Here is a 23,098-nt window from a genome sequence, read left to right on the forward strand (position 1 = left end):
CCCGTTACTAGCCGTTGGCTATGGGTCCGGGCAGTGTTTGCGTACATTTTTAATGCAACAAAGACCAATAAATAAATGAAATGAATGAAAAAAATGAATGAACCAGGTGGCTTTTCCCCATCAAAGGACACCTTCCAGCCAATGGCATCGGCGGCCAATTCACATGACCGCTAGAACCAGGTGGCTTTTCCCCATCAAAGGACACCTTCCAGCCAATGGCATCAGCGGCCAATTCTCATGACCGCTAGAACCAGGTGGCTTTTCCCCATCAAAGGACCCCTTCCAGCCAATAGCATCGGCCAATTCTCATGACCCCTAGAACGAAGCGGCTTTTCCTCATCAAAGGACCCCTTTGTAGCCAATGGCGTAGGCCGATTCTCATGACCTGAATAATGAAACGGCTTTTCCCCATCAAAGGACTCCTACCAGCCAACGGCATCGGCCAGTTCTCATGACCCCTAGAACGAAGCGGCTTTTTCCCATCAAAGGACCCCTACTAGCCAATGGCATCTGTTGATTCTCATGACCTCAAGAACGAAGCAGCTATTCCCCATCAAAGGACTCCTACCAGCCAATTGCATCCTCGGCCCATTCTCATGATCACCAAAAACGAAGCGGCTTTTTCCCATCAAAGGACCCCTACGAGCCAATGGCATCTGTTGATTCTCATGACCTCAAGAACGAAGCAGCTTTTCCCTATCAAAGGACCCCTTCCAGCCAACGGCATCGGCCAGTTCTCATGACCCCTAGAACGAAGCAGCTTTTCCCCATCAAAGGACTCCTACCAGCCAATGGTATCCTCGGCCAATTCTCATGATCCCCAAAAACGAAGCGGCTTTTTCCCATCAAGGACCCCTACGAGCCAATGGCATCTGTTGATTCTCATGACCTCAAGAACGAAGCAGCTTTTCCCCATCAAAGGACTCCTACCAGCCAATGGCATCATCGGCCAATTCTAATGACCCCTAGAACGAAGCGGCTTTTTCCCATCAAAGGACCCCTACCAGCCAATGGCATCTGTTGGTTCTCATGACCTCAAGAACGAAGCGTCTTTTCCCCATCAAAGGACTCCTACCAGCCAATGGCATCAGCGGCCAATTCTCATGATCCCCAAAAACGAAGCGGCTTTTTTCCATCAAAGGACCCCTACCAGCCAATGGCATCTGCTGATTCTCATGACCTCAAGAACGAAGCAGCTTTTCCCCATCAAAGGACTCCTACCAGCCAATGGCATCATCGGCCAATTCTCATGACCCCTAGAACAAAGCGGCTTTTTCCCATCAAAGGACCCCTACCAGCCAATGGCATCTGTTGATTATCATGACCTCAAGAACGAAGCAGCTTTTCCCCATCAAAGGACTCCTACCAGCCAATGGCATCATCGGCCAATTCTCATGATTCCCAAAAACGAAGCGGCTTTTTCCCATCAAAGGACCCCTACCAGCCAATGGCATCTGTTGATTCTCATGACCTCAAGAACGAAGCAGCTTTTCCCTATCAAAGAACCCCTTCCTGCAAGTCCCTGCAAGTGTCCCTGCAACGAAGTGTCCCTGACGAAGTGTCCCTGCTACGGTGGCTGCACATCGCTCCAGTGAAAAATCTCGCCATCCGCGTAAATACGTTCCTTATACCAAGAGAACTGACTTCATACCATCTGAAGAAGCTCCCGAAGCTCATGCGCCGTCTGGCTGTGTGGCATTGACAGAATGTCCCACAGTCATCCCTGCAACTGGACTGTGCTCCGAGACTAGGCCTAGGGCCTCCGGTGACGCGCTGGCGGGGGTAACTCCGCCGGTGTCGCTCGTCGCGACGGCTTCAGCGGCACCTCTTCTGACAACTGAGCCTGGGTCCCAGCTCCTGGTTCCTGCTCCCGGTCCATCAGCGGCAGCGCACATCCCGCCTTCTCCAAATGTTTCTCAGCCCGTGAGCGATCTGCCCTCTGGGCGGAACACGGCAATGGCTACCCAGCCTCCACTTTTGGACGGGGCCTCAACCGCGCTGCGTGAGGAGGAGAGCTCTCCAATGGACATGACTTCAGCACCTGCACCCGTGACTCCGGCTTCTCGCGGTTCTCAAAAGCGTCCATCAGGGGACACTGCACAGGATTCATCTTCGGCCAACAACAGCTCACAAGGCAAGCGTTCCTGCCTAGCAAATGCCAGCCACGTTGTATCGACGCCTGGATCGGCATCGTATAAAGTGGCCATTAAAGCTCTGGCAAACACAAGCCTCACAGACATCCCGAACAGGATCCTTCAGGCAAACCTGGACGCTTGTCTTGGAACCAAAGGTTTTCGTGGCTTCACGGCTAGAACGAAATCCAATACCATCGCTGTGTGGCTCCCGACTCTGGCTGCTGTCGAGCGTCTGCAAACGCTCAAGTGTATATCGATTACAAGCGAGATTTTGGTGCCTGTCCAGGTGTACCTTGTAGAAGGTTCGGACCTACAACGGTGTGTTGTGTACAACGTCGACGTCGCCGAAGACCAGGCAACCCTACAGCGTGAGCTATACTGCCCTTCGCACCGTGTTATCCAAGCGCGGTATATGGGCAAAGGGCGCTCCTGTATCGTCACACTGCAAGGCCCACCAACTCCTCCAGAACGCCTTTACTATTATGGCTGTATTCTGCGACCTCGGCCATACAAACCGAGCGCTGTCTACTGCTACAGTTGCTTCAGATCTGGCCACATGCGCCGATCATGCCCTTTTACAACTCAAGATCAGGCTACGCCACAAGGCACACCGTCTTTCCGTTGCGGACTTTGCAAGACCGACGACCATGAGATCACCTCTCCAACCTGCCCAACAAAACAAAAGGCAACTGAAAAGGCTCGGCGTAGGATACATAAACTCGTGCCTCCACCTGAAAATGCAGCCCCGATACAGACATCCAACAGGTTTGCGGCCCTCCAGTGGGATGACGACGACTGGCCAGAGCTTTCTGAGTCCAATCCGCCTGCAGCCTCTGTTCAACTGTCTTACAGAGATAAAGTGCGCAAGGATCGCCGTCGCCTTCAGGCTACAAACAATACCAGCATGCTGGAGCCACTGCCTGAGGACATGGCAGCAGTTGACGACCAAATCGCACGCCTTTTAGCCGAGGCTTCTAAGCTACGACAGCGCCGTGAGCTGCTTGCTCGTCGAAGACCAACAGCGGAATCCAACCCCGCGCCACTGAGTGCTGCCGCACCGTCGACTACGTCCAGCCCTCACGCATTGTTTGCTGACTCTACCAGGTCTTCTGCTGCACTGCGGGATAATTCTACAACATCCCTCCTCCGATTTATGGTAACCCAGTTATCTAACCTGACATCCGTTCTTTTACAACGCTTGGACGCTTAATCGAAAATGGCGAGTACACGTTGTTGCGGCGTGCTCCAGTGGAACTGCAGAGGCCTCTCCACAAAGGTGGGAGAGCTCAAATATCGACTTCGCATGAACAAGCTCCAGGTGTGGGCCCTGCTACTGCAGGAGACCAATGCCTTGCCATCCATTCCGGGCTTTAATGGATACATGTCTCCATCAATGACCGACCGTCGTGTGCACACTGCAGCCCCTCCAGGAAAGGCGGCGGTATATGTCGATACGCGCTTTCCTCAAGTTCGCCTCTCCCTAGAAAAATGGTGCACCTCATATCAGGAGGTAGTTGCAGTGGCCGTGAAGTTTCCCAAGACAACTGTTGTGGTCGTGTCATGCTATGTAAGGCCCGCCGGTGTAGCTTCCTCCCGCATTAATCTGGGGTGGTTATTAACTCTGCGACGACAACACCCAGGGTGCCCTATTTTAGTCGGTGGTGACTTTAACGCCCCTCACCCAGACTGGGGATACCCCACTTCTAGCCCCCGTGGTAGGCGTGTGCGGGACGCCTTCGCGGATGCGTTGCTTGTATTACTCAACCATCCCGATTCAGCAACGCGGGCTGTGCACCATGCTCGCAGTCCAACGTATGCTCCGGACCTTACGTGGTGGTCCGGTCCCGGCACTCCCTCGTGGCACCTGGAGCCTGACTGCTGGGGTAGTGACCACCACCCTATCATCATCGGTCTTCATCCGTTACGAGCCCGCCGATTACGCCGTAGGTGTTCTGGGGTCAATTGGGACACCTTTCGCACCACGCTCGAAGATCTCTCTGTGCAGTCATCTACACTACGTATGGACTGCATACAAACTGCGCTCAACAAGGCTACAATTGTCACCTGGACAGACGTCAATCGTCCGGCGCCGGATGTGGGTCTGCTTAACTTGTGGGCTGCTCGCCGACAAGCGGAGATGGCAGCTTCCCGAGACTCGACTTCTGCACAAGCACGCACAAGGCTGAATTACCTTACTGCCAAGGCTCGCAGATATGAACGTGATCTATCGCGAAGGCAGTGGCATGCGTGGTGTGACCAGTTTTCAACACAGTCATCGAATGCTTCTTTATGGCGAACATTTCGCGCTATGGAACGTGGTTCTCGTCGTCCTGACGCAGCGGCCACAGCATGCTTCGCTGCTAACTTAGCTCCGGATGATTTCGCAAGAGAAGCAGCGCGGAAGTTTTTTCCGAAGTATGACGTGTTGCCTCCAAGGACCGCAGGAGCCTCCTTGGCTGGCATTCCAGCATATGTCGACAGGCTTCCATCTACAGCCGACGCCGAGGGTATCGCAAGCCCATTTTCCATGCCCGAGTTGCTTGCAGCAATAGATGAGGCCCGTCGGAAGACTGCACCCGGCCCGGACTCCATTCCGTACGAGGTGTACAAGAACATGAGTTCCGCTCTACTGCCTCAACTCCTCGCCACCATCAACAAGGTATGGATAGAAGGCGTCGTACCAGAAACTTGGAAATCGGCTATTGTGATCCCCATCCCAAAGCCAGGGAAGCCGCCGACAGACCTTGGTAATTTCCGGCCTATATCACTTACGCCCACTTTGTGCAAGCTTACTGAAAAGATGCTTGCCACACGCCTGTCGTGGTGGCTTGAGCACCACGGTTTCTATCATCCCGCCCAAATCGGCTTTCGAACGTCCATAGGTACAGAAGATGGATTGGCTGTCTTGGCGTCATCAGTTCTAGCATCAACACGCAGCCACAATGTGCGTACCGTACTGGCCATGGACGTTGAAAAGGCGTACGACAATATCAGTCATGCTGCTATCCTGGAATCACTTGACATGCTGCATTTCCCCGCTAGAGTGCGCAATTTTGTAAAATCCTTTCTGGAAGGCCGACACTTTGCCATACGCCTCAGTGGTGAGGCCGTCGGATCCTTTGTGCCTCTTCGCGGCGTGCCCCAGGGATCGGTACTATCGCCAACATTATTTAATATTACTTTTATCCCCAAGCTTGCTTGGCGCTTACATGAAGTGACTGATATTAAGTTTTTATTGTACGCTGATGACATCACTGTGTGGAGCACCCACCACGACCTGTTGACTCAAGCCTCCGCCCTACAGTCAGCCCTAGATATAACGTCGACTTATGCCTCTTCAATTGGTCTTCAGCTTTCAGTGAGCAAAACTACGTATGTGTCTGTTGCCAACCGCTGGGGACGCCGTAAACTCGCTGCGACACCAATTCGTCTCCATCTATCCGGAACTCCACTTCAAGAAAGTTCGATAGTCAAAATATTGGGCTTGACGATTCACGAGTCAGGAACAGGGACTGCTTGGCTTTCTCGAGCTAAAAAGCAAGCGATTCAGGCGTTAGGTCTGATTAGACGAATTGCTCAACAGGCGGCGCCCGCTCTCATGTTGCAAGGCAGTTGGTGCGGGCGGTTGTGCAACCGCGCCTCGTGTACCAAGCCCAATTCCAGCATTTGACGAGGGCTCAGTGGGATCGCCTTGAAGCCGTAAATCGAGAGGCAATGAGGGTCATCACTTGCCTTCCCCGCATAACCCCGATCGTGGCGCTCCAAGAACATGCGCAGCTGAATACTCTAGATGAGCTGGTGCAGCAAAGACGTGATGCTCGCCGGCTTAAGTCTAACCTTACACACGCAACGTGTGCACTCAGGGCGTATGCTTCCTCGCACTCCATTCGACAGCCGCCTCCGCCAGTTCTCCCTCCCTGGCATTTTGTGCAGCTAAGCGATAATAAACCAACAGATCTACGCCGGCCATCATCTACCCTCGCGGCGGCGTCGTTTCGCGAACGAATTACACAAGAAGACGCCCATCTGCCGCATGGCTCCATCGTTTTATACGTTGACGCAGGCATCCAGGCTTGCGAAACCACTACTGCAATTTACTGCCCTTGCAAGCCTGCCCTCAACAAAACGTCTAGGTTTCGCTTCCCAGAACCTCCTTCCTCCTTCTGTGTGGAGATGCTTGCCGTTCAAGAGGCACTATGCTCAGTGGCCGCCGTTCCCCTACTACCTACGGCTCGCATTGTCATCCGCACCGACGCTCTTCAAGTCATACGCCTACTACGACGCGTCAGTCGCACCCCAGGCATTTGCCAGGACATCCATCGTCTCGCGGCACGCATCCCGCAGCCAGTCCGAATACAGTGGGTCCCACGAGACCTCCTGAGTTCGCAAAGCCGTGCAGATTCTGCGACCCACCTTGTGACCCCAACTTCGTCTTCGCCTCGAGTCTTAACACTGGATGACACCACCCTCCTTTTAACAAAAAAGGAACACCTCCGGCGCCGCACACGTGCTCTAATCCCTCCGTGTGCGCGAACCCTCCCCCGTGGTCTTACCCGTGCAGAGGAGGTTGCGCTTCGGAGGATCCGGGTCGGGGTTGCCCTAACTCCAGCCGTTACACGAAAGTGGCCGCAATTTAAAGGTGTATTTCCCCGACCCGGGTGTCCAGTCTGCAAGAACAGAAATCTTGAGGCCGACATTCACCACCTGCTGTGGGTTTGCCCGGCGCTGAAGCCTACAAGAATTCGGCACCTGGCGGCAGCGGGTCTTTCGCCCGAGAACAGTGCGTCATACACCGCTTGGACACAAGGACCTCATCATCGTTCACTGCTCGATTTCATTAGATCAGCGAACCTTTACTCATTTATTTAGGCATCCTCATTTATCATTACATGCCGTTTTATGCCTTGAGGCAATAAACATCGCAATAAAAAAAAAAAAAAGAACCCCTTCCAGCCAACGGCATCAGCCAGTTCTCATGACCCCTAGAACGAAGCAGCTTTTCCCCATCAAAGGACCCCTTCAAGCTAATGGCATCGGCCAATTCTCACGACCCCTAGAACGAAGCGGCTTTTCTCCATCAAAGGTCCCCTTCCAGCCATTGGCATCGGCCAATTCTCATGACCCCTAGAACGAAGCGGCTTTTCCCCATCAAAAGACCCCTTCCAGCAAATGGCATCGGACAATTCTCATGACCCCTAGAACGAAGCGGCTTTTCCCCATCAAAAGACCCCTTCAAGCTAATGGCATCGGCCAATTCTCATGACCGCTAGAACCAGGTGGCTTTTCCCCATCAAAGGACCCCTTCCAGCAATGGCATCCGGCAATTCTCATGACCCCTAGAACGAAGCGGCTTTTCCCATCAAAGGACCCCTTCCAGCCAATGGCATCCGGCAATTCTCATGACCCCTAGAACGAAGTGGCTTTTCTCCATCAAAGGACCCCTTCCAGCCATTGGCATCGGCCAATTCTCATGACCCCTAGAACGAAGCGGCTTTTCCCCATCAAAAGACCCCTTCAAGCCATTGGCATCGGCCAATTCTCATGACCCCTAGAACGAAGCGGCTTTTCCCCATCAAAAGACCCCTTCTAGCAAATGGCATCGGCCAATTCTCATGACCCCTAGAACGAAGCGGCTTTTCCCCATCAAAAGACCCCTTCAAGCTAATGGCATCGGCCAATTCTCACGACCGCTAGAACCAGGTGGCTTTTCCCCATCAAAGGACCCCTTCCAGCCAATGGCATCCGGCAATTCTCATGACTCCTAGAACGAAGCGGCTTTTCTCCATCAAAGGACCCCTTTCAGCCAATGGCATCCGGCAATTCTCATGACCCCTAGAATGAAGCGGCTTTTCCCCATCAAAAGACCCCTTCAAGCTAATGGCATCGGCCAATTCTCATGACCCCTAGAACGAAGCGGCTTTTCTCCATCAAAGGACCCCTTCCAGCCAATGGCATCAGTTGATTCTCATGACCTAAAGAACGAAGCGGCTTTTCTCCATCAAAGGACCCCTTCCAGCCATTGGCATCGGCCAATTCTCATGACCCCTAGAACGAAGCGGCTTTTCCCCATCAAAGGACCCCTTCCAGCTAATGGCATCGGCCAATTCTCATGACCCCTAGAACGAAGCGGCTTTTCCCCATCAAAAGACCCCTTCAAGCTAATGGCATCGGCCAATTCTCATGTCCCCTACAACGAAGTGGCTTTTTCTCATCAAAGGACCCCTACCAGCCAATGGCATCTGTTGATTCTCATGACCTCAAAAACGAAGCAGCTTTTCCCTATCAAAGGACCCGTTCTAGCCAACGGCATCGGCCAGTTCTCATGACCCCTAGAACGAAGCGGCTTTTTCCCATCAAAGGACCCCTACCAGCCAATGGCATCTGTTGATTCTCATGACCTCAAGAACGAAGCAGCTTTTCCCTATCAAAGGACCCGTTCTAGCCAATGGCATCGGCCAGTTCTCATGACCCCTAGAATGAAGGGACTTTTCCTCATCAAAGGACCCCTTTCCAGCCAATGGCATCAGCGGCCAATTCTCATGATCCCCAAAAACGAAGCAGCTTTTCCCTATCAAAGGACCCGTTCTAGCCAATGGCATCGGCCAATTCTCATGACCCCCAGAACGAAGCGGCATTTCCTCATCAAAGGACCCCCTTCCAGCCAATGGAGTGTGCCAATTCGCATGACCCCAAGAATAAAGTGACTTTTCCCCATCAAAGGACCCCTTCCAGCCCATGGCATTGGTTGATTCTGATGGCACCACGAACGAAGCGGTTTTCCCCATCAAAGGGCCCCCCTCCAGCCAATGGCGTCGGCCGATTCTCATGACCCTGCTAGTGTGACAATGCAGAAAGCGCCCTGACAATCCTGGAAGGGACTATCCCTGACTATGGAGGCCGGGAACTATCCCCTTTCGTCTGCCACTCTCCTCATTGACACGCTAACAGGGTCATGAGAATCGACCGACACCATTGGCTGGAAGAGGTCCTTTGACAAAGCTGCTTCATTCTCGAGTTTTATCCAAGTGTAATGGTGCATCTCCTGTGCACTTTGTTCAAAATATATAGATCATGGATGATCTCAACTCAAGGAACATGTATATTTGTACTTTTCAGCCTAAAACCTCACCAAGCGAAAAAAATTTTATCAGAGCAATGTTTCCTGGAACTCTTGAATGCATCGGTAAACGGAAAAAGAAACCTCATGTCTCATCGGAAAAAACACAAGCACCGAATGCCAGAAAATGAACTGTCAAACCTCGCACCATGCAGTCTCTTATTTTCTAGAGCCCATTTCATTACCACTTTGTTCATTATAAGTGCACAAATGTAAGACAGCACACAACAACAGAATACTCTAAACCAAAAGAAAAACTTACTCTAGTCGGATACAACACGAGACTGCAGTAAGCTCCACCCCCTTACCAAAACTGTTTTCATTCACTGATGTGATTGATTAGCGGAGTAATACAGGCTGCCATGTAGCCGCACAAACTACGCGAGATTAGAAGCAGTGAAATTCAGGTATAAGGCCCAATGCTATCGCAATGTCATCAGGGAATGGTGATGTAAAGGCAGTGTGACATTTTGGGGCTCAGCCCGTAACTGTCATGACTTTGTCGCATCTATTAGCTAAAACAATACATGCACGCACACATTCCAGTGTAAGCTGATTTATTGTGTATGGTATACAGGGGTTTAACGTCCCAAAGCGACTCGGGCTATGAGGGACGCCGTATAAGGGCTCCGGAAATCACAACCACCTGGGGTTCTTTAGCATGCACTGGCATCACACAGTACAAGAGCCTCTAGAATTCTGCCTCTATCAAAATTCAACCGCAGTAGCCGGGATCAAACCCGCGTCTTTTGGGTCAGCAGCCGAGTGCCCTAACCATTGAGCCACCGCGGTGGATACATACCATACGAGTATAAGCATCATACCAGTATAAGTATATGCATCTATCCTCTCATCCAACAGTGCTTTGACGGCTTCCCTTATATGTTTATTACTCAGTAATACCACCAGAACTTAAAGAGACTCCGGAACTAGCCCCACTGGATAAGGTTCTTGCGTTAAACGTTGCTAGGTTCAGTAGTGACAGCTGATCCGTATCATGAGAGGGAAATAACTAGAAGAATAAGGATGGGGTGGAGCGCATATGGCAGGTTCTCTCAGATCATGAATGGCAGTTTACCAATATCTCTCAAGAGAAAAGTATACAACGGGTGTGTCTTACCGGTACTCACCTATGGGGCAGAAACGTGGAGGCTAACAAAGAGGATTCAGCTGAAGTTAAGGACAGCGCAGCAAGCTAGGGAAAGAAAAATGATAGGTGTAACGTTCAGAGATCGGAAGTGGGCAGAGTGGGTGAGAGAAAAAACCCGGGCTAATGACATCCTAGTCGAAATCAAGAGGAAGAAGTGGGCTTGGGCAGCGCATGTAATGCGAAGGCAAGATAACCGCTGGTCCCTAAGGGTAATGGAGTGGATTCCAAGAGAAGGTAAGCAGAAACTTAGGTGGGCGGATGAGGTTAAAAAATTTGTGGGAATATGGTGGCTGCAAGTGGCCAGGGACAGGGTTAATTGAAGAGACATGGGAGAGGCCCTTGCCCTGCAGTGGGCGTAGCCAGGCTGATGATGATGATAATGGCGATGATGAAGTAAGGGTGAGGGAGGGCCGCATGATTTTTCAAAAACAGTGCGAGGGTGAGGGAGGGCCATGGATTCAAAAGTGAGGGTGAGGGAGGAAAAATAAAAGTTACGGCTCTTGCCATCCTCTGCTCAAAATATGCGGCAAACACAAGCATGCAACTAGAAAAAAGCAAGTATGCTGAATTAAAGGAAGAGGTTGCTTTTCCATAGAATTCTTCTCATTGTTAACAATGCAACGACTGGGAATGCAGAAAGAGATCCATGGCTTGCAGTTCAATATGTGAATAAGACCGGGAACCGTTTGTTTAAAACAACCTTGATTTTAACTTCACTGCGGTTGTTGTGCAGATTTTAAGTGGACATTAATCGTAAAAGAGACCACTAGCCTCCCAAAGCCAACAATGTCCGTGACCAAGGTCTTTGAAATCTGCTACATTATTGTTCTCTTCTCGGCATGTATGTGAAATAGCAAATGAGATTTTATGTACAGTCTTTGTCAAAAATATACAGCCAAAGGGGTTTGCTTTCAAGACGTGTAGCGGGGCTCTTAAGGACATATCGTAGTCCTAAGCTTGGGATGGTTGAGGACGTAAGTTCCTCCAGCCTTTTTGTGATTAGGGTCCCCGACTATGAAAGAGGAGCCATACTGCAGAGCTCAGAAGCAGAATCCTTGGGCTGTATACTTTTGACAAAGACTGTACATACTGCTTTCAACAGAAACTATAGATTCTTACCGAGAAGAATGCATTCGTAATGAACCGCACATGCACTCAACCGCCTCAAATTAGTACAGATCCTAAATTATTAGTTATCACCAATTTTTGACCCATTCCAGTACCTCTACATAAAACCCGAACTAGCGTTATGAAATCAATGGCATTGCCATGCCGCCATACAGTCCCCGCACTACCCTGATCCTCGAATTTCTCTCGTGGTGCAAATGGCTGCGGAGTTCTCCAATGGAGGTCAAACTAGCCTCGATATGACCGGCCACCAACCTTAATTTGTGTCCCAAGCAATGCTTGGTGCTATCATTAAAGCGCGCCATTACAATAACCCCAGACACACCAACTTGCAATAGAAAAAATGGTTGCATACAAGGTGATTGAACACAGTCCAGGGAGGGTGATGCCTATATGTTGAACTGAAGAAATAAAGATGAAAACTCTCGACTGCAAGGACAATAAAAACGGACTGACCATTGGAGGACATGCCAGCTGCATAACAGATGGAAACTAAAAAATGAAAAATACTTCAGGCAGGAACGTAAAATTCAGCACAAATGGTGCCCGAAAATGTCCCGAAAGGGACCTTTGAGGAATAATAAATAAATAAATAAATAAGCGTGACCATCGGCACCCAATGTCCCCACAGATAAAGATAAGCTTCTAGGAAAGCAAATTCCAGAACTATGTTCACACTTTTGATGGAAGAAAATAGAAAATTGCAGCAACAGAGAAATGCAAAGAAGATATATCAGGCAGCCTTTCTGATAGCATGGCTGTTTTGTCTTTTCTGGTGCGAATGTGAAATACAGCGAGTCTGCAGGCCGGCCGGCAAGCCTGGATCCCGTCCGCTGGCGTCATAAAAATGAGCTAAAGATTTTTATTCACGTAAACAATAAACTGTGGGAGCAAGAAGTGTGGAAAATAGATCATTTTTGAGGATCGTTGAATAATTCCGAGTTGCTGGTAGAAGCAGCAACTGTAATACGAGCAAATTTCTTGCCACAGCCGCCGCGCTCAGCTGCCGCTGCCCGGCCGTTGCGGTCCGGCTTGCGCGCCTGGCGTCCGCTGCCGAGCGCACCGCAACAATGACCATATTTTTTGTTGTGAGACGATGCTGTTGACAGTAAAGCGATGCCAAAAGCAGGCATTTTATTATAACCCAGGCTACTTCCGAAGCGCTGTCCACCGCGGCTTCGATGTGCGAAACAGGCCTGGCGACGACCAGGGCAGCCAGAGAGCAGTGCAGTTCGTCGCCCGGTGCGCCCGCGTCCAGCGCCGTTGCCGAAAGCGCGCTACGTGGGCAGGCATGCTTTGTCACAGCCCGAGTACAGCCGGCAGTCTTTCTGATAACATCGCTATTTTGTCTTTTCTGGTGCGAACTTCAGTAGCCAAGCAGCGCGCAGGCGCTGGTGTGCGGTGGCAAAGTGTTACACCGGATGTGGCCCGGGCATGAGTCTAGCGGCGCAAAGACGCTTGCCGCTCCGTGTCCCTCCCTGCTTGCAGTAGGCGGCAGTTCGCAAGCGGCGACTGGTGCGGCGCGCCGGCCAAGTTTTCGCACATGTGTCAGCTTGACAGCTAGCAGACACCATTCTGAGCAGGCGACGGTGCCACATTCGAGTCAATATGCGTGTTGTAACCTCGGTCAACTATGGCTAAACAGGCCTCGCTAAGCCGCCATGTTGTGTTGACGACAGAAGCCTCTGATTGGCTTCTTAAAATGACGTTTGCGGTGAGTTGAGGGGGACGCGCGCTGGGAAACCGAAATTTAGCTTTTTTTCGCTATTCAGTCAACCCAGACGATGAAATGAACCAAGGTATACTATAGAATGAAGGGTCACAATTCCAAATACACACGTCGTTCAAAATTTTCGGAAAACATTTCATGACCCCTTTAACGCTCGGCATCGGGGAGGCTGCGGATGAACTTTAGTAGAACGAAATTATCGCATCCATCTATGACTGGCGTCCTTTCTTGCTATTCTGACTGCTTGCGCATTGGTGGGAACGGAATGCCGTCGTAATCATGGGCATTGAGCCGTCTTCGGTGGTGTGCCGCACTCCGTCGCCGCAACTCGGCATTCTGGAAGCGCGATGGTAAAGGCCGATTCACACGACGGTCCGTTCGCCCGCGGCCCGCGCATCACGTGTACATGCGTCAGCACATTGTGAGGCGCGCTGACCAGGCCACGGGCCGACGGCTAGCCTCTCAATGTGCTGACGCATATGTACACGTAGTACGCGGGTCGCGGGCGAACGGACCGTCGTGTGAATCCATAGAATCGGCCTGAGGTACTACCGGCCGGGGACAATTTCGCCAGGAGGCGCGAGCGGTGCGAATGACGTTTCGCTTGCGGCGCTAGAGTTTTGTACAGCCGTCTGGGAATGTAACCGGAACGATGTTCCGATCCTTCAGCTTGATAAGCGAAGCAACGCTCCTGCAAACAACAGCCGCGAGCTGCTAGTGAAATGCAAAAAAAAAAAAGCAACGTGCGAGTACGCCTTGTCAGGGTGACGGCGTAGGCCGGGAAGAGCGCCAGTTTGCCGCACTAAACCCAAGAGAGACAGAGCTGAGCCGACGTTTCTTTACGAGCACCCCTCGGATAGCGAAATAGACGCGCCAATCTCCGGCCGCAAGGGGATGGCGATGCATTTGAGCCATGGGCGGCGCGTCCTGAACGCTCTGTCCCCGACAGTACGGCCAACCTATCGGTGCTGTGGGAGCTTTGGACACGCGATGGTTCGATGCTGCAAGTGCTGCTAGGATACAGTGTACTAGAAAGCCTTTCTAGTACACTGTAGCTAGGAGGTCCGGTCAGCCTATGTTCCATTTTAACATCTTTGGATGCAGCGGTCCCATCGGTGTAACCGAAAAGAAGGCGCAATCCAAGCCAAGAAGTAAGGATCCTAAACTATAGAAACGCAAGCAACGCAAGTGGCAAGTCGGTGCACCGAACGTGATTGCCTAGCTCACTGTTCGACCACTGGTCACCGGTAGTGCAAAATGTCCTTTTATTTTTCATTATTGTTCTCAGTGCTCTTGCTGCAGTGCAGTGCAGTTACTCCTATGCTTTCAGTTATTGGTTGTACTACTGGCACCGTTCTGTTATACTGTAAATTTTTGTATTTTATCTCTAATTTCTTATTAGAAAGCAGGCGGCATTTTTATGTTATAACTTTTTATTACCAAACCGGTAAAAATTGTTCTTAACTCACTTTAGGTGCTCTCTTAAAATTTTGAAGCATATGGTTTTAAATAAAGCCTCAGTGCAGTAGGTAATGTCATCGTGTGTTAGGAAAATAAATGGTTTTGGAAATGCCTACTGTCATTCAGCCTTTCTTTAGTGCCAGAAGTACTATTCGAACTATTCGCTTCGAAATTATTCGAAGAAATTGCTATTCGCTTCGAATTCGCTTCGAATCAAAAAACCACTATTCGCACACCCCTAGACTTGATAGCCTAAACACGGCGATGAACGACCGAAAATTCGTTTATCGGGTCGTCAGGCGCCTCGCCGATACCGGAGTGAGCGTCTGTTTACATTGCACTGCTTGGCATATATAGCTGCAGTGTGCATGGCCTTTGACATGTGAAATGTGTGATTTATTTGCAGTTCCGAAAGCGTGTGACTGGTGTTGCGGTTTACAATCAAATGCACGCGCCAGAAGAAAGGCACCCTAAAGGCTGCACGAGCCCCCGCGGGGTGCAGCTTGTCCTCGATGTTGACCCTCGCCGGTGCGCCACCGCCGCGGTGCGCAGCGAACCGCGCCGGTTTCGGGGCGCACCCGGTGCGAGGCGATCGAGGACGCTATCAAACATGCCCGAGCCGCGCTGGAAAGAATAGAGAAGGATGTGAAAGAGAGCGATAAGAGTTAATAGATAAGATGACGGAAATCGGATAAATGGATGGATGATAATGGCTTTACCCTTTGTACCGGGCGGTAGCTTTCGCCACCTAGCCTATACTTCCCCCATTGTTAATTTATTTTTCTTTTCCCTTTCTTTCATCTGTCTGTGGATGATGGCAATGACGATGTGAAGTGTAGCCTCAGGGATTCGCGTTGACAACTCGGATTTCGGGATCAAAGGCTGCAACTTGCAAGTGCCACCACCCTGTTTCAAAGGAGATGCTCTTATCTTCCATCCATCCATTCATATTAAGAGAAAAAGGAGGAAAATTCTTTCCACTCGTAGAAAGAAAAAAAATTTCAGGCAAGTGCACACAGAACGTCACGAGCGGCGCAAACTTCAAAGCACGTACGCGGCGGACTCTGCTGTAGGGTGCGTTTTCGTGACATCCGACTAGACGTGCAACTCTTGTTGTTTCCCCTGGGTGTTTGTGCGAATGAATCTGTCTCCAAAATGTTGCAGGATGGCAGAATAGCTGGCCGCATATCAATCTCTCTGGCTGACCTTTTTGCCTTTGTTTCATTAAATTTATCATCAGTCTATCAATGTTTGACGGTCTCACGCTTCAAAACGAGTCAGGCAGGCCGCTACCAATTGTTTCACTTGCATTATGAGAGGCCACTCCTCCCTATTTTTCCTCATTTTAGTGCATTAAATCGGCGTTCAAACCAAGAGCAAGTGCTGCTGCATGCTCGCAGAAAGCTTTAACACTGATGACGCGAACGACGTGCCAGTATTTCTCATTGGAGGATGATAACTTGAACCAGAGGTCGATAAAGTGCGCTGCAAACCCGAAAATGGGTGTGCGTTTCGGTCTTCTTTTGTCGAAGTGTAATTGCATGAAGTCAGCATTGTTTTAATCAATCGAAATGCGCGTTAATGAGCACTTATGGTGAACATATATAACTCTTTAAATTATATGAATTTTAATGTCCATTATAGCAAAGAATATTCACAACAGCTGAAGTGATGAAACATTCGAAGATGCAGAGAAGAAAACACAAAGGCTCCCTAGTGAATGAAATTTGTTCACTCTCAACATCGTCTTCAGTGTGCAATGAAATCTTTCTTCATGGCCATATTGTCATCTTTGCCTCAATTGAAGTGTGGCTGTCGCGGCAAAATGTCAAACTTTCAAACTTGTGCTCAGCAGCAGAATGCAAGTGCAGCGGACCGGCTCTGCAGCGAAGGAGGCATATATTAGCACAGCTGAGATGTGGTTTTTCTAAGGATATGAATAGATGGTGATGAAAAAAATTGTGCGTATAGTGCATAAAGTGGACTCCCGTCAGTTCGAACTAAAGCATTTGATCCTGTCAACATCATTTGTACCAAATTAAAAAGCCTCTTGTTGTTTTAACCCCACATAGTTTGCACCAATATTTTCTCTTTTGTGCACACACATTAAGAGTTGACTGTGGATTGTGATGCTGTTTGTGTTGCTGTGGTGCAGGAAGTCAATTTAGTGTGTATGTACACAAAAGCATTGAACAGCCCTCATAGAACTGGACAGTATTGCTACTATTGAGTTGATTGTTGTAATGGTTAGCTTTACAGAGCAAAAGAAATATACTCTCTTTTTCGCTAGGAAGGAAGATAATACCGTAGAAAAAAAAATACTATATATGCCTTTCTTGAAAGCCAAACCCATGTCCTGAATGTTTGGCTGCACTTGATGGAATCGGTACATATGTACGTATAAAAATAGAAGGGGAGGCAACTGCTGCTTTAGCCCACTTTGTAGAGTACCACACATCACATGGAGGCTGTGAATTTGGCTTCCACCATCAGCACGTTGTCTGTCACATTGTCTTGAATATAAAATGATTGCTTGACAGCTTTCCTTCTCTCAATGCAACAGTAACATTAAGCAATAAAAATAATACCTCGCTATGGTTTCCTTGGTTTGACAGACTTGGCGGAGATAACCCCATAGTCTTATAAAGTGTTCTGACACTAGTTCGAACATACGAAAATAGAGGATCAATCCAGTACTTGTTGAAGACCTCACGAATCTATGCTCTCTGCAAAGACAACATTCACATGAAAATTGCCTAAATTTGCAAAACAAATATTGCATAACCAAACGCAAGGAGCATAGAAGAAATGGCAAACCTTGGTAACTCTGCAGATTTACAATGAGCTGCATAATTAGGAAAAAAGAGGAGAAAATAAAGTGTCTCTCTTCTCTACTTGCGCCATGAAATATGAAAAAAAATGCACAAAAAGGGATGCAGTGAAGTCATGGGAAGAGGTGATTTATTTTCTCTTTGTCTGTTTTTCAGGTTGAAAGCCGATCTCATATTTCCGGCAGAGTTCAAGTCTCCTCTCCGGCAGTTTTTGAATAATTTCCAGCCAAGCTATTGTTACTCACCTATACCGTATTTGTTGAATAGTTTAACGGAATGCAATGCTTATCTTGGCTGTGCCTATCCTGGTTGCCTTGCTTTCCTTGATGCCTTCAGTACAGCGAATGATTACTTCAATGTCTGTTGGTGTGTTCGCTTCTCAATAATTACAATGAAGCAACAGTTTTTCTGAAACTCTCTTAATGGCCATTACGGGTGTTATTCCCATTTCATCGCACAATTTGTCCTCTGACTAGCTTCTCAGTGACATTGAGTTTGCAGCTTTATTGCGCAAGCTTCCACCAAATACTTGCAGCCTGAGCACTTTGTGGTGACCAGCTAATTTGGTTCTGTGCTGTCTCACTTGCATGCTGTAATTTTGGGCATCTGCAGTTATTTTTAATTTAAAAGACAGTTTGCAGTAGCTGTTTTATTGGTGCGTACATAGATGAGGTTGCATTAAGATCTTCAGAGCACAGTTCTTATACTTACTCATGTGCAGTGCATTGCTTTGCTGGGGAGAAGCTGCTCAGTGTACTCGTACAGCGACTCGCCTCGAATGGCCCACTTTATTGAGCCAGCTTGAAACAAAGCTGTTTGGAAACTGCTGGGACACTTTCTAGGTAGCACTTCTGCAGTAATTGTAATTGTTTTGAAAACTCTGTTGCATTAATATTTGAACACGAAGACAGTTCCTTTGGATGGAACCACTGATTTGTGCTCAAAGGAATGAGAGCAGGAGTTAAGACTTGTTATTACAACTGGGTGATAATAGCAGCAAGATGACGTAACCATTTTTTATTACCTGCATCAAAGGTTATGTTGAATTTGGGAATCCAGTGATTTCTCGTTCTACAATACTTTTGTAACTCTTCATAGTATACAGAACTTAAAAAATTGGAAGGCTGTTTTCCATATGCGAGCAGTGCGCAGTCTTAATTATGCTTAATGATAGGCACTATGAAAGCTGCCTCTCTTTGTGATACATATATTTATATTAATTTGCAGAGGGGAGGCGGTTGATATGCATTCTTTTTCAGTGGTTTTCTGGCCTTCTTGCACCATGCATAACATTTTTTATTTTTGCCTGTGTTTCAAGTGCCTTTCCTGAATCAAAGCAAATCTAAATTCTTCAGTGAACACTCTAGGTGTCCCTTCCTTTTTTTTTGCATCTGTATTCTCTAACTGCACCAAGCAGCCTAGGCTTCTCACACACTCTTGTGTGTGTTGCAAAAGCCGAAAGAAAAACTATTTCAACAAAAGATATTGAGGAGCTCTGCCTAGAGTTCATGCACTTTTTCTTATCATTCTGTTTGTTTTTCAGGTGAAAAGCCCCTTCTGACAGTTCTGATGACGTGCAAGTCAGTTGTGCGACAGTTACCAACACATTGTTGCCTGCCTTCTGGCCATGCTGCAGCATATTGTATCAAAGGCTGTGTGAGCATTCACTGTAACATTCCCTGCATGTTTGCAGGCAGCTGCCACAAAATTGTGCTTGTTTTCTGTTCAACAAGTGCATACATACTTTTACTTTTTCGTTCACAGAAGTCCCTCTGCAGGCATATCTTGGTTCTTCTGTCCTTGCAACATTCGAACTGCACCTTAAAGTATTCCTGAGCTTTGCTGAAGTGCAACTTCACACATCGTCATTGAGGTGTTTGTATATTCCAAAGACAGAATGTGTAACGAGATGACCAGCGAGTTCAGGTTAACAGGTAACACATCAGGGGAATCAGAACTATGGAATGCATTGGAGCAAGTTTGACTGCATCATTGCATCGTCTCATGGCCCAGCACTCCACTATTGATATGCTGCTGTTGGTGTACCCGTTTCATCCTTGTCGGGGCACTTGTCCAGCAGTGTCATCATGATCGCTCTGGATTTTATTTAGGTGATGTGAGTTGTGGTGCCTATGATTGAGTCAAGACTGTGTGGCTGTCTGCCAGGCTGTTGGGCAAAGCACCAGTGTAGTTTCGTTTTTTTTTTATCCTGTGTTGCACCTGTACAAGAGGTTAATATTGTTAACGATAGCTTGTACTTTTTTTATGATATACCTGCAAAAGTTGCTTAAGCAGTTGTTTCTTGAGTGCTCTGATAATCTAGATTCAATGTCCTGATTCCGCGTGCTCTACTTATCTGGATGCACAAGATGAATTTTTAATGCTCAGGCAGGACATGATTGGCCTGGTGGGGGCACTGCATTTTTAGCTTAAGTGCAGACTAGATTAGATAACACCTGGTAGTCATGGCCCTGGAACTAGTGACTGTGGTGTTATATAATTATTAACATTGTTTCAAACAGCGACAGCATTCATTATTTCATGATTCTAACACAGATTGGAGGCCACAACGGAGATTCTATAAATGCATCTAAAAGCTTGTGTTATGCATGATCGTAGTTTGAAGTTGTCATTGTATGATGTTTCTGCACGTGCTTGCTGTTTTTCGTAATGTACGGAATGCGCAAGGAAAAAAGTACCCAAGCGCATTTTGTTATATTACGCAACAATGATTATTCACAATTGTATTTAGAACCATGATAAACACAACTTCTTGTTTTTGAAATGGCGATGCCAGATTACGACGTCATTTATTTTGATGATAATTTTATGACGACTTAGCTGGTTTCATCAAAGTTCTACTTTTCCCAGCCAGGAAGTATGCCCTCTTAGGTGTAAATCTACTAAGAAAGGTAACATGCCTGAGATGATGTTTTGTGGAAATGATGCTGGCAGCATTTGGTTTGGTACCTGATGGAGTTTACACAGCATACATATCAATGTGCTCGGTGCCTCCCAAGCGCTTATCAAGCTTGCACAACATGGATGCTCACATATTCTTCCCAGGTTGCTAAATTACCAGGATTCTGGATTTTAAATCTGTTGCAAGAGGTGGGAGAAGGTGTGTTTATTTTAATGAGTATTGCATTGGTTTTAGATTGCTGACAGTGAAATAGTGATGTTCAGTTCCTGCTCTTCTTATGTCTGTTTTTTTTTTATTTGCTGTGCTTGGGGTCTTATACTGTAGATAATAGTTGGTATCATTGTGTCTGATCTCTCTAAAGGCCCTTGTCAATCGCTGTGTGGCTTGTTGCATTGTTTAGTATCTTCGTGTATGCCGTGACTTTGCGTTACTTTAGGTATTCGTTTGGAAGATGAAACTCTGCCACTGAAACTCCTGCTGTTATAAATTATTGTGTACGAAACCTTATGTAACTATATTAATATAGTAATACCGTTGTTACTGATGTGGTTGGCATCTATGCATGTTTTCAATTGCTATGACCGCTAAAACTATTCCATATTTACAAAGTCTCACATTTCTGCTTTGTTATAGTTCTCACTTTAATTTATGCCTCACACCTTTTTCTGTTTGTTGTTTTTCATGTGCGGTGTTGACATGGCTGGAAAAGCTGCGTCACAGAGTGCATGAACGACAGCAGCAGCTGAAAGTTCAGTTGTGTTCCGCGGATTCTTGTTTGTTGTGGTGCGATTCAGGCGAAGTGCTGCCCTGCAACCCTGCACTGTGAGCAGGTCAATGCCTGTGAGCTAGCAAGTGATAAACGTGTTCTTTTCTCTTTGTAACAAGTCATAACATACACAGATAAAGTCATTCAATGAGATGTAATGTTTGTAGTTTATGCTCCGCTCAGCTCAGCTACAAAAGCAACAGTGTTTTTTGAGCCATGTGCTCGTGATTAGCTGTCCTCATGATATGATGTATGGGTCTAGTCTAAAAGAGAACAGCTTTTAGTTTAGGCTTGCATGGTCTTAAGCAAGGATTGGTTCTTCGATCGTGACAAGATCTGGTCAGCCTGAGTTTGAGCAACCTCACCATTCATTAACTAACCTAGCGACATAGGCCAACTGTTATCAATGCATTGAGGCATACCCTTTATATCTAAAGAAATGCATGCATTGTTTCTTTGCGCAGGTTTGGTCACAGCTAAGAGTGGCTGCACCTCGTCTCCGCAACAAAATTCGCAAGGATGCGAAAAGCGCTTTTCGTGCCCCCAGTGTGGCTATGCTACAGTGCATAACCATGTTTTCAAGAGACACCAGAGAACCCACACCTTTCCTATGCAGCCATTGCAGCAAGGCATTCACTACTTCAGACCACCTTGTGAGGCACATCCGTATCCATACGGGCGAGAAGCCATACCAGTGTATTCACTGTGGCAAGAACTTCACGGACAAGAGCAATCTGACAGAGCATGTTCGCATCCACACAGGCGAGAAGCCGTACCACTGTGATCACTGTGGCAAATGCTTCAACAGAAAGGGCACCCTGAAAAAACACCTCCGCGTCCACACAGGCGAGAAGCTGTTCCAGTGCCATCTATGTCTTGAAGTCTTTCCCTACGGAGCGAGCCTAAGTCACCATGTGCAATCTCACAAGACGGCAAATGTGTAGTATTTTTTTTTAGCAAGTAAGGTTTCGCGGAGGCTGTGTCTGAAGTTCTCTTGGTGCGCAGTGTATTCATCTAAAGGCATCTGCTATTGAAATATGTTCCAGGGTGTTCTGCGAGCATTTATTAGAGAAGTTATTGTCAGCCATTGTGCGTTGAAAGAGTCTGCCAATTTCGTCCTGTTGTCTTGATTGCAATGATCCTGAAGGATATTTTGACATTATTCATGTTGACGCTATCTGATACGAGTTGCAATATTTGTAGGAAAGTATGAGCGGTTACAAAATTTTAAGGTAATTGACTCCAAAGTAATTTGCTATTCTGCACCTGAAATGAGAACAACACTATTAGATGTGTTTACAGCGTATTAATTTTTTGTTTTGATTTCAAAATATCTCAAGCAGCATGTTTTTTGCCTCTTGTTTGCTTGTAAGAGAAAGAACAGTTAACAAACCATTTCTGAAAAATTGGGCAGACTGTGCACAGTATGTTCTTGGAATGCTTGCCTGGTTCAAAATGGCTCCCTTTCTAAAATCAGATGGGAGGAAGGTTCATCTTTGTTTTCTGTTGCATAACAACAATTTTTGCAGGAAATGTGCCTCTGGCACATTTCTTTTGGCTGTTATACAAATTGGATAGGTGATCCTTGTCTTGAAATGACACATTGTATATATATGTAGGTGTTTTGGTGGAAATTCATGATGGTCGCTGCCTTGTCATTATTAATTGTACACTGCGCTTTCTACATTGCATCTCATGGGAATGAGGGAATGCTTCAATGCTTCCTATCATCTGCTGCTTGTACTTTGCTGGTGAAAATGAAGCTGCAGCACTTGCTGACAGATTTTTCTTTATGCGTCTTTGAAGAGTTTTTGCTTCGCCATTTTACATATTATTTCTTCCTTGATGATAATTGATG

The 23,098-nt window shown here is 47.6% G+C and overlaps 1 pseudogene; it reads left to right on the forward strand.

Moving 5' to 3' along the window:
• The window catches only part of LOC149336826 (uncharacterized), a 62,363-nt pseudogene extending 40,179 nt beyond the window's left edge, over positions 1 to 22,184 (forward strand).
• Positions 22,185 to 23,098: the final 914 nt, after the last annotated feature.

This window comes from Amblyomma mixtum, chromosome 7 (genome assembly GCF_055824585.1).
Source record: "Amblyomma mixtum isolate Tamu chromosome 7, ASM5582458v1, whole genome shotgun sequence".
In the NCBI taxonomy this organism is placed as follows: Eukaryota; Metazoa; Arthropoda; class Arachnida; order Ixodida; family Ixodidae; genus Amblyomma; species Amblyomma mixtum.